General features: G+C 37.8%; 1 protein-coding gene across 5 annotated transcripts in view; it reads left to right on the top strand.

The window, feature by feature from the left end:
• LOC131686301 (uncharacterized) overlaps positions 1 to 16529 on the top strand; it is a 398471-nt gene that overhangs the window by 341315 nt on the left and 40627 nt on the right. The gene's annotated exons all lie outside the window — the stretch shown is intronic.

Here is a 16529-nt window from a genome sequence, read left to right as displayed (position 1 = left end):
ATTAAGAATGACAACGCAGCCGTCTACCTTCTCATCTTGCCCGGAGCAGAAGCTAAAATGCTCCGCTATAGCTATCAGCAAAGCAAGCCGACAATTTTACCTGGTTATAACACAATATCGATTGATTTAAAACAAACTAGTCTTCTACACCAACAGTGCTGAAGGAAGTGACCTACATACAACTACATCACGTCCGCAATTGTATACCATGGGGGGGGGGGCAATGGAATGTATGGGAAAAGGTGAATTTACAATTTCACAAATGGATAGTGTGCCTAATCGGACTTGATGTAGGTGTGCGGCAAAATGGTCAAATTTTGCAAAATTTTCCCGTGCAAAATCATTAAATAGGAAAGGGGGTTTCTATAGAAATTTCTGATATCAAAATCGTATTTTTGATTACAAATGTCTTAGAAATGTATGACATGTTGAGATCTGGTACCGCCATGATTTCTTTTTTTAAAGCCGCATTTCTTTGATTTTTTTTGTTGAGATGAGACTTGAGTTTAGAGTTTTTTATATTGATGCCAAGAGTCTTAGAAATGCACAAAACGTCCACATCTGGTGTCCCCGTAATACTTTTTTGAATTTTGTACGAGTACTTTATTTTCGTAAAAATTATCTGAATTTTGTGTGTTTTCTCGGATATTTTCACTTCCTAAAATTTGCATGAAATTCGTAAAACAACCTTGAATTTAGTGAAACATTGTTAATGGTCGTCAAAATATCCTGCAGTTCCTAGAAATATTCTAACTTCTTTTCTGTAGTTTCGAAGGATTTGTTGAAGTTGCTCTTTGCTGGAGTTTTTGGAAATGTTCATTTCCACCGAGATTCATATAATTTCGCTGAAGTTTATAGTTTGTAGAAAGTGTTATTCGTAGCCACCATGCCTTGCAACTAACATGGTTATCACAAGTCACTAGTGTTCCAAGATAAGAATTTGTCCACAACCTAGTACTGTAGTCCACCGATTTCCACCTCGGAACCAACCTCATTCAGACTGCCTCTCTTTTAATCAGCTAGCATGTCCTATGTCTTGTCAGAGTTTATAGTCAGTCCGATTGCTCTTTCACTGCTCTGCGATCAACGCCAATGGAGTCCTGTCCGTGAAGGCAAGAAGCACGTGAAATCTCGTTCCATTGCACATCAGAACCTCGTATCGCTCGTGCTGGAGCGCTATGTTGAACAATAGCCTGGGGAGTGTTTCACCCTGCTTCAATCCATCACAAACGTCACAAACGAGTTGGATGGCTTTCCAGCTAATTTGGCCCATCTAGCATCTTACGCATCAGCTTAATCAGTTTTGTCCCGGAAAACCATGTCCAAGCATTATTTGCCACAGTTCGTTTCGTTTGACTGAATCGTACACCGCCTCCAAAAGTCCACAAACAAATGCTGAGTCTGCTAGTTGTACTGTCGAAATTCCTGAATAACTCAGCCGTAACAATGCGTATTTCTACCGCATGCACTGCATCTAATTTAGGTTGGTTAAATACAACGATTTCTGTGTCCAAATCACACGCCCAAGTAAACTTTGAATTCGACTTGTTTGCTTCATTTCTACGGACATATTTTCGAGTGAGAATATCCGGTTTTTTGCTATTTTTTGGATCACTTTGAAGCTGGTCTGAGTCTTCGTTCTATTTTGAGAATTTTCGCATTATTATTTAATTTCTGAACAAAATTACGGACTGTTGTAATCTATACGTCCAAAAAACATAAATCATCATTTTATTCCGCCAATGTAATTGTTAATTATATTTATTAAAATGGGATCCATTTTCGCAAAAGTATCTTATTTTTGGATATATTGAATCACTTTTCTTTCAACGCAGCTTAAATCGCTGATTTTAACTTATACAAAAATTCTATTCTGTGTTTTTCCGCAAAATTAAATTTCTTATGTGGTGGAATAAGCACGTAGCCCGAAAAAAATCAAAATGCGAGAAAATTTCTTTCAATATACTGAATTTAAATATTAAAAGGAAAAGTAGCAAGTAAACTCAAAAAAAAATCAGAAATGGTAAAAAACTGAGGCTACAACTAAAACGGTATCGATTGTATATGCGATGAGAATGTGAAATAATTTTGAGCGGCCATGAATAAGCATTACCTGTAAGTGAAAACATTGTTTTGCTTGACGAACAACCTAGCAATTTGACGCGCGCGTCATTTGTTACTTTTCCAACTTCCAGAAATCAGCCTTCTCAAATGAACATCGTACACAACGTTCGCTCTGGTTCTGTGCTCATATTAAACCCACACTTCGTGTACGAACTCGAACACGCTATTTCGTACCAAAACACGTGCACATGTTTGCCTGCACAACGGCACCCAATCTACGTACACGGTGTGCGTACACATGCGTTCGTGGCACCAGTTTTCTCTTTCGCACTCTCATCATCGCTAGCGTTGACTCTTGTTGGCTTGTGTGAATCATTCTCGTGTACGCACCCGGTGCACGTACACGGATGTTTGAACTAGAGTTTGTACCTCGTTCGCTTGGGTTCAATGCTCGCGGCGAACCTGTACATCGAGACGAAGCATGTTTGAGGTTGAGCGGTAGATAGATACAAACTTGTCGATGTTCATGGGAAGTCTGCAAGAAAGAGAGGCCGGGTTATTACAAATAGATAAGAAGAATGATAAGAATTAGAAAATCTGTGCGATGTAGAAAATGAGGATGTGTACCCTGTTTTTGTCGCTTCCCCGTGACATACGAGCAGTCTACTTCTTTCGCCGGAGTCCACACGGCCGCTAAGCTAGGTTAAGCCGGAGGAAGATACAAGTGATATCAACCTCCTAGTGGACACCAGCCTCCTCTACGATAATCAGATTTCCAATAAACGATTAATAAATATTCAAGTATTTTTTTGTTTTGTGGGAAAATAATACACAATTTCAATCCTTGCTGGAAAGGGGTCTAACGAAACAGCAATTGATATATTCTTCTCGATTTGTTGTTGCAGCTTCGGCTCGGGTGCGTTCGCTGCGCCAAGTTGCTTTGCTTCATTTTCTACGTAAGCAGAATGCTTCATAGGAGAAGAAAGCTTTCTTGTGAATGTAGAACGAACGGTTCGAGATACGTTTTTTCCCATGCATGCTTCCCATGAAGCGAAAATGTTTCGTCCATATTACCGTGAAAAATTACCAACCCAATCAAAGCCTTAAGCAACAAATAACGGTCAAAACTCAAGGTGCTGATGAAGCTCAATGGATGTGTCTGTGTCGACGATGAATCATTTGCGAAAGCCGATTTTAAACAAATATTGGAGCTCAAGTTCTACAACGACAGACCCCAAACTTCGGGTAGCTTCCGTTTTTTTTGGTTACCAAAACAAGAATTTAATTCAGTTTCGAGCTCATATCATCAGTAACTGGAACCCTTCTTGGCAATCAGATAAACAATAAACCCAAAAAGTGCCTCTTCATGGAGAAACGGTGCATAGCTTTTTGATACATTCATCAGATGTTGTTGAACGTCACGTTGGACGGAACTGCGCATCGAAGCGGATGGTTTCATGTTGCTCACGTGAGATTATAGCTTGTTGTGATTAGACTCAATTTGAATAACTTCGAATGAAAAGGGAATCTAAAGATTTATTGTTCATGATGAAACTTCTGGTAGTTTTGGAGTGTGTTTGTCAAATCGACGACTGAGCTCACGTGACATTGAAACCGAAACTGCCGACTATTTGCTGTTTTATTTCTAACGTCTTTCTAACGTCTTACAGGTAAAACAGCAAATAGTCGGCAGTTTCGGCTTCAATGTCACGTGAGCTCAGTCATCGATTTGATATTTCTAATATATTTCCAACGTCTTTCTAACGTCTTAGAAAAAAAAACAGCAAATAGTCGGCAGTTTCGGTTTCAATGTCACGTGAGCTCAGTCGTCGATTTGACAAACAAACTCCAAAACTACCAGAAGTTTCATCATGAACAATAAACCTTTAGATTCCCTATTCATTCAAAGTTACTCAAATTGAGTCTAATCACAACAAGCTACAATCTCACGTGAGCAACATGAATCCATCCGTTTCGATGCGCAGTTCCGTCCAACGTGACGTCACACTTTCCGTTGTTTTTTCCTCACTCCCATAAAGTACGACTGGATTAAGTCAATTTTTATATACGCAGCGGGCTTGTTTTTCCACTGGCAGAGCAAGCGAAAGTGTTTGGTGGTTAGTGCCACGCTCGTCGTGACCACTGGGTGGTCATAATTCACGCAACAATAACCGTCACGTTATTGGCCAGCATAACTCACATCCTCTAATTGCAAACTGCCTTGCACCGGTGGTTGGACCCTTTTCTGACGTTTGCCGAGATTTACGACCCCCTTTCCAAGCAATGCGCGCACCGTTTAGTACATACTATTTTGAAAGCGAGAATAACCCTTTAATTATGTACTGGTTCGGTTTGTAATTGACGACGCGTGACGTGAGTTCAGTGAGCAGGAAGTTGGTTAGAGCGATGTCTTCCAAATTGATCACAAAAAAAAATTAACGCCTTAGAAAAATCCATCGAAGCAATCTGAAATTCTTTGCCTCTCGCAACAACACCTTCACCACCACTACCCCAAAAAGCGACAATAATTTTTCCAGTCATCATCATCATCCGCTTGCTACGATTTTCGCGCTTGCCGAAAAAAAAATCAACAAAAAAGCTTTTGCTCAGAGCGGTTTGCGAGCGTCGCAAGCTCTTCCTCTTTTGTTGCAGTTGTTTGCTTTGATACCGCGACGTAGAGCGGCCCCCGGGTGAACTATTGGATCCAAACCCCGACCGTTTGTTTGTTGACTCGAACCGCGCGGCGATCGATGCATTGGTGGTAGGCTGTGCTGCTCACCTTCGCTCTCGGCCCGCGCGCCACTGGCAGCTAGCTAGCCTAGCTAGCTAGTAGTCGTTGTTCGTTGGTCCGCGTGGTGAGGTGTAGCCGAAGCGTCCTGAGAAAAATCGAACGGCTTTTCCAAAACAACGTGCGCGCGTGCATGTGCGGTAGTGAAGTGATTTGTGGGACGTTAGGTGACGAACCCCAACGAAAATTTTCTTCGAGGAAATTGTTTCGCGCAGTGTGATCTCATTGCAGAAATATTTTCGATCCTTGTTTGGATGCGGGATGGTCGATCCATACGGGGTGGAATGTGAATAGTGTGGTGTTGGTGGGTTATCGGATTTGGGCATGCCCCTGATTGTTATCAGTATGCAAAGCGTCAGTCGACGAACGGAAAGAAGACAGTGATTGCAAAGTGTGCGATTAATTACTTGATCGATTTAGGGTGGCCCATTGCTTTTAACTAAAGTGCAACGGTGTCAGAAGTGGATAATTGTTAAAAGTTCGGGTTTTTTTTTCGAAAGGCACCAAAACTTACCCGATGACTTGGGTCAACCGATCATCATCGATCGCGATCAATCATCCGTCCGAATGGTGCAATTTTGAGTGTTTGTGTGTGTACGCGGCATAGATCGATTTCGTAAATTATGATGGTTTCGAAAGTGAAAAGCGCTCGGCTTTTTTCTTTGGTTGTTTGGGGCTGACTGGCAAGCAGGCAGACAGACAGGCAGGAGTAGGCAATTGTAGAAACAGAAGAAAAACCTTGAAACCGGGTGCCCACACCGAGTGAACGTCTTGTTTCTTCATTGATTCAGCGCGTGGTTCCGTTCCGTTAATGCGAGCGGCCGCGATCGATGGCCACCGGTGCCGTAGCTGGTAGCTGTGTAGCGAGGTCGGTTCGTAATATGTGCGGTGTGTGTGTATTTGCAGGTTCGATGAAGACGCGCATCAAGAAGCAGAAGGTTCAATCGGAGCGGAGGGCGTACGTGATGCGTGGAAAATCTAAACCTCACTTAGTCGGTGTGCTCAAGTGTGTTGCGTACGGTTTGTGGTGATTGAACCGGCGTATGTTTATCCAATGTGAATCCGTCCGCGGTCCGTGGGTGGTGGATCCTTCTACGCGGAATGGGTGCCCCGTAAGAAATCAGAGCGAACCGATTCGAAGGTTTCACTTTTATCTGGCCGACTACTTTAGATAATGTATATGAACGAAGTTTGTTTTGGTTCTTGGTTTCTGAAATCTAATCACATCTGTTCCATATTCTATCAGTAAATGACTGACTGACGCAGTTTAGCGTTCTTGGAGCATAGCAAAAAGTACGCTTGAGATCTTCGTACGTCTAAAGGCAACATAGAATTTAAATTGACATTCTTCGAACATTTTGTGAGTGGAATACTGATTAGAACTTGAAGGTCGAATGTATAATGGATCGAACCTAATGTTTCTATATGACTGTATTTCAAACGATTCATCCTGTGGTAGCTGGCAAAGTCAAAAATTTTCTTATTCTACCTCATTACTTCAGCAATGGTCGCCTTAAGACACTTCAGTCGCTTTTGGCACCCTAGCAAACTAAATATTTCTGTATGTTTCAATTACCTCATTGAATTAATTGGTTAATTTGAAAATATACGTTGAATCGTTTTATTCAATCTTTTCTATTCTGGCTTAAAAATTGTATCGATGTCAGATGGAAGAAAATACAACTATTTTGGTTTGAATAACTGATATCAGCTCGATTAATGATTTTATCGAATAAAAGTGCAATTACCATAACAATTCTTTAACATATGAAGAGCAGATCATGTTTCAAAGAAGGAAAGATAAAATTAGAAACAAAACACAAAATGTACTGTTAAACTGGGTATATAATATAATAATTATCCTGTAATTACTGTATGGTGACGTTTATCGAAGCAGTATTCAGGTGTTTGTACTACATTGAGATTCTATTTACCTTTTTGTTTTTCAAAGAATCTAATTTTTTTATTACTTTATCTGAAAGTACAACTCCTCGAGAATATTTTATCAATATATTTTTATAAACTTATACTTGTTTATTTCACTGAAAAATGTACTACCAAAATACCGTATGTTTTATGTAATGAAATTATTACTTTATACCTTTACGTAAATTCAAAATTTCCTAACATTTTTCTCACAAAAAGCCCTTAACAAGTTTCGAAACTAATTTTTAGCATAAATGGGAATTTCGGGGATAGTGCAATTATTCTGCACTTCTTATTTTTATGAATTTGAAAAACGATATAGATTAATAACAAATCTATGAATATTTTCCTTCTTTTTAACATGAGCTGTTCTTTCCCTGAAGGTTATTCCACGTCAGATTTACAGCCCAAATTTAATTACTTCGAAAACTTTTTCTTGCCTTCTATTAGAGGGATTCCACGAGAAACCGGCCGACCGCAAAATATGACCATCGTCGATTCGAACGAAACTTTGCAGGTGTATTCGCTGTATGAATCTGCATGATATGCTCTGGCAATTGGAAAATTTTGATACAAGAGTAATTTTTCAAAAGGGCGTAAACGTTTCTACGTGCATGAAATTCAAAATTTTTTTGTTCGATTATTACTGACATCAAGGCGATATTGTAAACCATTTGAAAGTTACATGAAAGCAACCAAAATATATTTCAACCATAGGGTCTGTTGATTAAACTATATAGCTGAATCATATGTTGGTTGTTTTCATGTAACTTTAAAATGTTTCACAATATCGCATTGATGTCAAAGAAAAAGTTGCAGGAAAGTTTTTTAGGCCTTTTTAAAAAACTATTATTGTTGATGGAGAAACGCGAATAACTTATGAAAAGGTCGTAATAAAACAAAATAATTGTGTTGTTAAAACAAAAGTAAAAATATCTCGAGAACTACTACATTTCAGAAAATTTTTGCTATGAGCATTTCGATTTAAAATGGCGTATAGAACCATATTCAAAAAGAAAATTGTATTTTTGACTGCAAATAGTATAAATTATAAAAAAATGTCAAAAGTTGTTGCTAGGAAAACTTTTTTATTGAAAGCTTCTCCATGATCCAAATACACTGAAAACGTTGCATTTACGTTTTTAAAACGATAAACATTAGATTTTTGAGTTTTTATGATTGGGTAACGCGAATAACTTTTAAAAAGAGCATAATTACACGAATTTATTGTTTTTGATGGAGCAAAATTCCAAATATCTCGAAAACTATCACATTTTGGAAGATTTTTGTTAAATTCATTTTGATTTTAAATTATGCTTATAATTATATTCTGTAATAAAATTACAGTTTTGTATGTCAATTAGTAGGAAATGTAAAAACATGTTTGAAGTTATTGTTAGAAAAACTTTTTTACCGATTTTTTCTCCATCATGCAATCACCTTCAAAATGTTTCCTTTCTCTTTAGGTTTTTCTTGACAAAATATAAAAATTTAAAAAAATGTGTTTTTTCGCAATTTAATTTTTTAACAGAAATTTTTAGTTTGTTGAAAAATGACACAACATTTTTTTCAGTATATATTTTTTTCGGACAGAAGTATTCATTCCCTGTAACTCGTTCTCAGATAGTTTTGCTGTATAAAATACGGTAATCGAACAAAAAAAATTTGAAATTCATGCACGTGGAAACGTTTACGCCCTTTTGAAAAGTTGCTCTTGAGTCAAAATAATCTTATTACCTGTGGAAAATGTTTAGTCTTCCATGCCGGTGAAATGTGTAAAGTTTCATCGGAATCTAAGATGTTCGGTCACGATTTTAAAGATTTTCGGACGGATCTACGTGGAATTCCTCATTGGAGACAATGCCATGATTCTGTTGAAGCTTCTTATGCGGGTTTAAGCATGATATTATGACTACAAATTTAATTCAAGGCGAATCAATTATAAAAACACGGTATTATGGATTATTAACAAATCTGTGAATATTTCCCTTCTTTTCGACATGAGCTGTTCTTTATATGAGGGTAAGATTTGCAATCCAAATTTAACTTCTTCGAAATTTTTTTCTTGTGTTCTTTAGCGAAAAATGATCGACACGTGTTTTTTATTTCACCGAAAATGATATATCTTTAATGTTATGATTTTTGAACTTTTGAATTTCGTGTTGCCTTGCTTTGTTATTATACACTGGAACCTCCATTTACGAACCAAACCGTGTGTTCGTAAAATGAATTAGTTTGTAAAAAAAGAGTTTGTTATTTGGGATTTAGATCTTAAAAATAGTTCGCTTCACATTCTTATTAAAATTCGTATCGTAAAAGCAGTTTACAAAATTTATTAATTATTATGCATGAGTCTTTTTAAAACGGGTTTAACGAGTAGCTAATGCAAATGGATGTTTAGAACCTTTTTGAATTTGAATTTTGAATTCAATATTCCGGTTGAGCAATATTCTCGATAACCCTAACAATATGGGCATTTTTTGAAACCAGCTTGACGCGTAGATGGCGGAAATCGATGAGTGACGCCATCTTGAATGCCAAGATGGCGACTTCTGGTCTAGCAAAATGTTCTATAACTATATCACCAGTATATCGAACCCTATATACAGTGAAAACCCGTTTTTATTAGCCCCTTGGTGAATTTTAGGCTGACAAAACAGGGATATTGACAAAATCGAGAAATACTTTTCTTTTCTTTTTAATAAAACGAAGTTGTTAAAATATATCTTTTTAGTTCCCTGATAGTCTCAAAATCCCTTTCCGATTATTTAGTATAAATTTTTCTTAAGGGGGTCTTTCAGTGCCAAATTTAAAAAAAAAGATATTTTTATTATTATGAGATAAGAAAAAGGAAAGGATTTACTCGAATTTGGTGTGGTTCGTCTGCTAGAGCCCATCAAACGGAATTTCCCATAAGGCGGACAAAATCTGGGATAGAGGTAGACAAAATCGGGGGTTGATAAATTCGGATCTTCACTGTACCTACCACATAAATATTCCATTCCGAAAATACCCATATTATTGAGGTTATAGTAAATTTCGCTAAACCGGTAGTCGCCATCTAGGATTTCAAAATGGCCTCAAACATCGCTTTCCGTCATGTACTCGTTACCCCTATACCGGAGACACCTATCTTTTATTAGTTATAATTAGCTAAGAATATGTTAAATTGCACAACTTCATATTGTATTGTACGAACCCAAACTTTAGTTCGTAAAAAGTTACGTAAATCGAATTTTACGTAAAAACAGAGCTCGTAAATGGAGGTTTCGGTGTATTTGTGATATCGCTCAAAGTATTAGATCCACTCTGAAATTTCTGCACAATATTTCTGACATGATTCCTAATATTTAAAGATAATATTACGAAATAAAATTGGCCCAGATTTTAAAAAAAATCAATATTTTATATTTACTTCAGAATACATAAGTTAAATGACAAAATCAAAATACAGTGACGTTCCGTTTTCATCAGCCCTATGGTAAATTTTTGGCTAAAAAATCAAAACCTATTTTTTCCTTTTTAATAAACCGAAGCTGTTTAACTATTGCTCTTTTGTCTCTAGGTATAAGCTTATAACTCTTTCTTATTATTTAGAATGACATTTTAAGGGAATCTAAAGCAAAATTAAGAAAGTGGATGTTTTTATTTTTACATCTGTAAGATAAGTAAAATGTGCTTAAGAAAGGATTTACTCGAATTGGGCTGTTAAAGAGCATCAAGCGGATTTTCATGCAAAGCTGACAAAATGGGGTCTCCACTGTATTATAACAATTTTACCGGGGAGTTTGCGCGAAAACGCAACTTTTATTGTTTAATATTTTTTCCATACATCTAATAGTTTTCGTGTTGTCAATGATTGAAAAATGTTCAATTTTATAAACTTAAAATGTTTAAAAGATAGTAACTTGAAAAAAAAATAGTTTCAGCCATTATCTAAAATACGTTTCAATTATTTTTCGCTAAGAAATACACTAAAAATAAAGTATTGGTTATCTGACGTGGAATGCCCCATGCATTTCTTTTATATATGTCTACAAGAAAAACTTTCGGTCAAACAGCTTTCGGACCACAAGCGATAGTCTAATGACGCACCCGAGCAAATGGATTTCGACCAAATGGCATTTGGTTAAGCGGCAGTCGACCAAATGATCGATTCGGCCAATTTACTCTTTCGACCATGCGGCAATCGGCAAAATGGCGTTCGGCCAAATGACCGGACACCGGCAAAAATATAACAGCAGGTTAAGTGTAGGTAAACAAATAACAGTTCCTGAGGCATAAACACGCCATCGAAATTACTCTTCATGTTAGATGATGGATATTCTAGAAACTGTTCACAAGTTGTGAACAGCATCGCACGAAATCTGCTTTTACGTTACGGAAACAAAGCCGTGAACACAGATCATATATTCGCTACTATGTTCACGTTCTTACCCGTAACGCCTAGGTAACGTGCTGTTTTTCTGAAGCTACGAGAACTAAGGACATGAATCATAAGAAGATAAGAAAAAACATATGGATGAAAACCGATGATCCTCCACTAAAGCTGGAAAGCGGCTGATTTTTTCACCCCCGAAGGAATATTAAATACTAATAATATAGCCTATAGCTCTTTACCACACTGGGTTATGCTGAGTTGTAGCTTCCTTTACAAAGGTTTGTCGTTGTAGAGAGAACTGAATACGGATACACAATTGCATTACTGCAGGGCATTTACATATCAAATAATATAATGTTCCGTTATCGGATTCACAAAGATCACACGGATAATACTCAGCACGTTGAATAATAGTCATGTAATAATTGAGTTTGCCTATTCCAGTCAGTGCGCTGACTAGAACCTTGAGCAAATCTTGTGTTTTATCCAACTAATCGACAGAGCACACGATAAACATTCACGGCACACACATACACCACTGCAGTAGTAGAACTTGATCTCGACCAACAATGTCAGTCGCAACGCCCGTTATAGCCAATTCGTCCACCAATTCATTTTCAGAAATACCGGAATGACCGAATAAAAGGTAGATAGTATTTGAAAGGCCTAAGTTTCTCGATTTGTGTTCGACATGCCATTACTAATTTCGATCTCGAATCTGCCAAATTATGTGCTTTTAGGGCCATCTGACTGTCAGAGCAAAAATACAATTTGGGGACACACCCAAGTTGCACAATCTATTGGGTTACTGCCCAGTAACTTTAAGACTATATTCACAAGAAAGTGTCAGTAGAAGTTGTCGTCATATTCCCATAAGGACCATCCTGTGAAGATGGTTTCCCGAGCGAACGAAAAGCCCATAATGATCATGGTCCAATTTCACCCCCATTGTATGGTGTTTTGATAGTGTTTTAAATGGGATCAACCCATAAAAACACCATCAACATGGTCCGGTAGATCCCTTATAAAAATCATATTTTGTTGTATTTATGGGTTATTGAGACCATTTAATAGTATTGTGATGGTCGTGAAAATTGATGATTGGTCTGAGCCCATGCGAATTTGCTCGGGTTAACTTTGATTGGATTGTCGTGCCTTCTGCCTTCTGTCACCACACAAGGCAACCGTATGTCAGTATTGGTCTAACAATTGTTATGTATATCCTCCGAATGCATTTGGGTTTGAGTGCCCAAGATTTGTCGAAAGATTGTCTGCATTGGCCGAAAGCCATGCAAGCTCTCTTGATTCTGAAATCGATGTGAGTAGACTATTTCAGTTTTGAGTCACGAATTACCCCAACGTACTTAACATGGTCTGCGACAACGATTTCAGAGTCAAAGAACTGCAATGGACGAGCTCGGTTTGGTAGTCCTTCGTTGCGTGAACCCAAGCTCATTAAGTTTCCTCAACAAGCCATCGGTGACACTTCCATAGAAGTGGTGACAGCACACCGCCTTGAAAACGTCCGTGGAAATCCAGTTTCCTTATCTCTACCTGTCCTGCAACGATGATCACTAGAGTGACAGGAAAAAATGACCCCTATCGGCCCATGCCTGAGCCGATTCCTAGTCCCATCAGGAGTATTTGCTACCGGACCAAGGTGCCTGAAGTTTGATTGGGATTTTTCGACAATTTACATGGAGAAAACCCACTAACTCTCATTTTCGCCGCTAGGTGGCACTATATGCATCGTATTATCACTGTAGGTGAAAATAAGAAATATAATTTCATTGCCTACAACTTTGTCGAAGACTGCTAATCAAACCGGCATTGCTGAAAGAACGAAGTGATGTCATAGAGGGCGCCAACAATAAATTTCCAACGGAAAGAGATAGAGATTAGGTGTCTTCCACAAAGTTGTAGAGCAAGCATTTTTAAATAATCCTTCCGAACATCTCGATATTCTATCTCACTCCTATGAAAAGTTAGTGTTGACGCCCTCTATGCGGTAAAAAGCGGAACTAAAATTTTCTAACCAAAATATGACTCGTATTATGTACTACAATTTTTGTAAACATACTATTCAGCTAAATCTAACCATTATCTCACAAAAATGTATAGGTGATGGTAATCGAGTACCGATCCACAACCATGCACTGCTAGGCCCCATGCATAACTGACTCAGACATCACTTCGTTTAAAGTTTAATAACTTCTTTTACCAAAGCCGGATTGACTAGCAGTCTTGGTAAAAGTTGTAGGCAATTAAATTATCTTTCTTGTTTTCACTTACAGTGACAATACGATGCATATAGTGCCACCTAGCGGCGAAAAGGCGAGCTAGCGGGTTTCTCCATGTAAATTTTCGAAAAATCCCATACAAACTTCAGGCGCGTTGGTCCGGTAGCTAGACTTGTCCGACTTGCTTCAAATTTGAAGCAAGTACTCCTGGTGGGACTACAAATCGACTCAGGGGTGGGCCGATTGAGTTTTCAAAGATTCATAGTTTTTCTGGGCACTCTAATGAGCACAGATATCGGTTGCTAAGCATTGCGTGTATCCAGTTCATAAAAGTACTCCGTGACGTCGTGCTGCTCCCAAAAAGGGTTCGGGGTGTCTTACTTTGTCAAAAGCACCTTCAGTATTGAGAAAAACTCCTAAACTTGAGCTTTTTTAATGTTATAGACAACATTGTCTAACAGGGTGGTAGTAGACTTCCCCCGCTGATATGCATGTTGCATTGCATGCAGTGGGTGCTCGCCCAACCTAAAATCCCGAATGTAGTGGTAGATTAAACGTTCCACTGATTTGAGAAGCAAGGAGGTCCGACTGATCGGTCTAAAGCTCTTTGCCTCCTCATAAGTGACGCGGCCACCTTTGGGAATGAAGTTTACAATTATTTCCCGCTACGCTAATGGAATTTATCCTTTTGCAAGACTACAAGTTAGAACCTTTCTCAAAATATGCTTGAAGTTTTCATATCCTCTTTTAAGTACGGAGCAAAACTTTCAATCGCCCATTTGATCGATTCGGTTGTCACAATTCTACGAGCAAATGCCCAAGAATCGGAACCACCTGAAAAGACCTTAAGGTCAGTCGTCAATGATGGCTCCTCCGTACAGCCTGGAAAAAGTTTATCAAAAAGACAGTTGAGTACTACATTTTCGTCAGACGAGTCTAATAGAACTGCCATGAATATCTTTCGATTTCGAAAGTAACTTATTGAATCTACTAGTATCGTTGAGATTAGATATATTTTTGCAGAGGATTTTCCAACCTTTTAGCTCAGTGGATCGAAGTCTTATTCTTAGTTCGTTGATTTGGGATTACGATATGTGACGATTCCTAACGAGACGCGTGTTTATGATCAGATAACGACGGTTTGACCTCGTTCAGTACAAGCTAGTTTGCCAACTTATGGGTAGTACTGTCGCAGCAGAGAGTTCGTTCTAACACCTTGTTCCTATCAGAATGTGTAAATATTGGGCAATTTCCTGCAATGCCTGTATGCAGATGGGTGATGCTTAAGTATTCCATCATTTCAGTGCTTCTCAAATTGATACCTGAGCTGCCCAAAATTATGTGAGACTATAGTCCGAAGAAAGATACTATCACTGACACTAGCCCACACAATCCGGTAATCAACCAAATTTTAAGTATTTCACCATTCTCAGGCCATTTTTCGATTCCAATAATTTTCAATAGTCCAAAATTTCAAAGCCTTGCAATAATTCAGAAATCTATTGCAATAAACTTTATTGAAGGCTCAAGCTTTTAGTTTCCAATTAAAGCAATACAAAGGTCATATCGAAAAAAAAACTGGTGGGAAACTTGCATGATTATCGCTCAATTTTATCTATACACTGAATACAGAGATCTTTCTAGTCTTCAGCAAAGATGTTTTAAATAACATTTTCAAAAGAAACATGCCGATGCCATCTAGTCCCTAACTGAAGAAATATTTGATGAGTTAAATTTCCAGATTAGTTTTAGTAGGATAATCGGCAGAAACTTTGCATTATTGTAACCTGATTACAAAAACAAATCGTATCTGTGAACCCTCTAAGTTCTGATTTCTGACAGTGGCCGTTGAACTATTTTCCGAATGTTTTTGTGATCATCCAAGGGTGTCCAAAAACCGAATTCTGGAATTTAATTTTTTGCTAATTTTTAATACGACGCAACAGACAAAAATGAGATTTTCATTGTTCTAAACAACTTTGGTGAAGGTCGAACATGGTTCGAAGTAAAGAGTTTTCTTTAGGTAGTTGGTTTTAAAGGATCTATTGCAAACATCCTATTATATCATGATACCCTGAATATATGGAGCATTCATGTCTTCGACAACCTTGTTGCCAATAGCATTCGCAACAATTTTGTCGAAGACACCGAGTGCCCAACCAAACTAGTTGGATGAGTAAACTGCTTAATTTTAGGGCTACTCCATAAAATGATTCATGTTTTGAAACATTTTCGAAGATTGCACACCTTCAAAATTTAAGGGTTAGAAATGTTTTGATATTTTCAAGAAAAAATTGTTTTCAAACATGTATTTTTTCTTTCCTCCACTTTAACAGTGGCGTTGTTGTGATATCAAAATGTTCCAATTTAACTATGAGATAAGTTTAAGAAACAATGTTTGCAGTGCAGTGACCCTGCCCCCACTTTCCCAACGGTGGGTTGCATTATTAAAAATGATCGGAAAACATCTTTTTGAGAAATTTAAATTTAAACATTGAAAGATTCGAAGGCCCCACGATCCAATGAATCAAAAATACAAAGCTACTAATATGTAAAAATGAAACCCAAAGAGACAAAAGTTCAAAGTGGTCAATGACCGAAAGATTGAATAATTCCAAGATTTTAAAGATACAAAGATCCCAATGTCCAATCCAAAGGCCCAAAGATTCGAAGGAACCTAGAGATCTGAAAAGCTGACAATTCAATGATCCAAAAAATCAAGCCTTCTGTTACCAAATATTATTTTGTCCAATCTATTAGGCATAGTCTTTGTTGAGTGGGTGTTCTTTGCTGTCTGGTGTTCAATATGCGGCGCGCTTGTTTATTAATTGAAAATTGTAGAACGGGTTTAATTGCAGTGGATGCTTTCGCTTAAGGTTTCGCATGGTGGGCTGTCTAATTAGAGAACTGACACTATGAATCTTTTGATGAGTGCGCAGCATGGCTGGTGTAATGTTGTTCCGTGTTTTGAATTATATAGTCAGAAAGGAAGAAGTAGGGAATACGTTTTTAGTCAGTTACAACAAAAACAGAACACCGTTAGAAATAATCGAGAAGAAATGTCTCCTAACATCAGGAGTAACGGATACCCCGTACTTCAAACGATGAATCTTTTGATGAACTTGTGACA

Source organism: Topomyia yanbarensis, chromosome 1 (assembly GCF_030247195.1).
Source record: "Topomyia yanbarensis strain Yona2022 chromosome 1, ASM3024719v1, whole genome shotgun sequence".
Lineage (NCBI taxonomy): Eukaryota > Metazoa > Arthropoda > Insecta > Diptera > Culicidae > Topomyia > Topomyia yanbarensis.
The sequence above is the reverse complement of the archived record's forward strand: the minus strand, read 5'-3'. Positions and strand labels throughout refer to the sequence as shown.